Here is a 352-nt window from a genome sequence, read left to right as displayed (position 1 = left end):
GCTGGGTGCCATCTGTCCCTGCCCCAGCCTTCCCGTGGGCAGGCAACATGCCTAGCATTGCTTGGGTGCTCCCTGGTCCTGAGTGGGATGCAGGGGGGAGATGGATGACCTTGCAGCAGCACAGGCAGGTGGTAACAAGCAGCAGACAAATGGGAGGCAGGTCCCCGCTGGGGCTGCTGCTACACATGCACATCTGCCATCAGAGATGAGCCCTGAGGACAAGATGAGGAGCTTCCCTTCCCCCAGTATCCAGTGTTATCCCAGTGGCTTGCTGGTCCCGTGGTCAGACACTGCTCAGTGCAGCCTGGCTCAGGCCCTGAGGTTCAAGAGAGCAGAGAGCCCACCCCTGGGT

This window comes from Melospiza melodia, chromosome 20, assembly GCF_035770615.1.
Source record: "Melospiza melodia melodia isolate bMelMel2 chromosome 20, bMelMel2.pri, whole genome shotgun sequence".
NCBI classification, from domain to species: Eukaryota; Metazoa; Chordata; class Aves; order Passeriformes; family Passerellidae; genus Melospiza; species Melospiza melodia.
Note: the sequence above shows the minus strand (reverse complement) of the source record.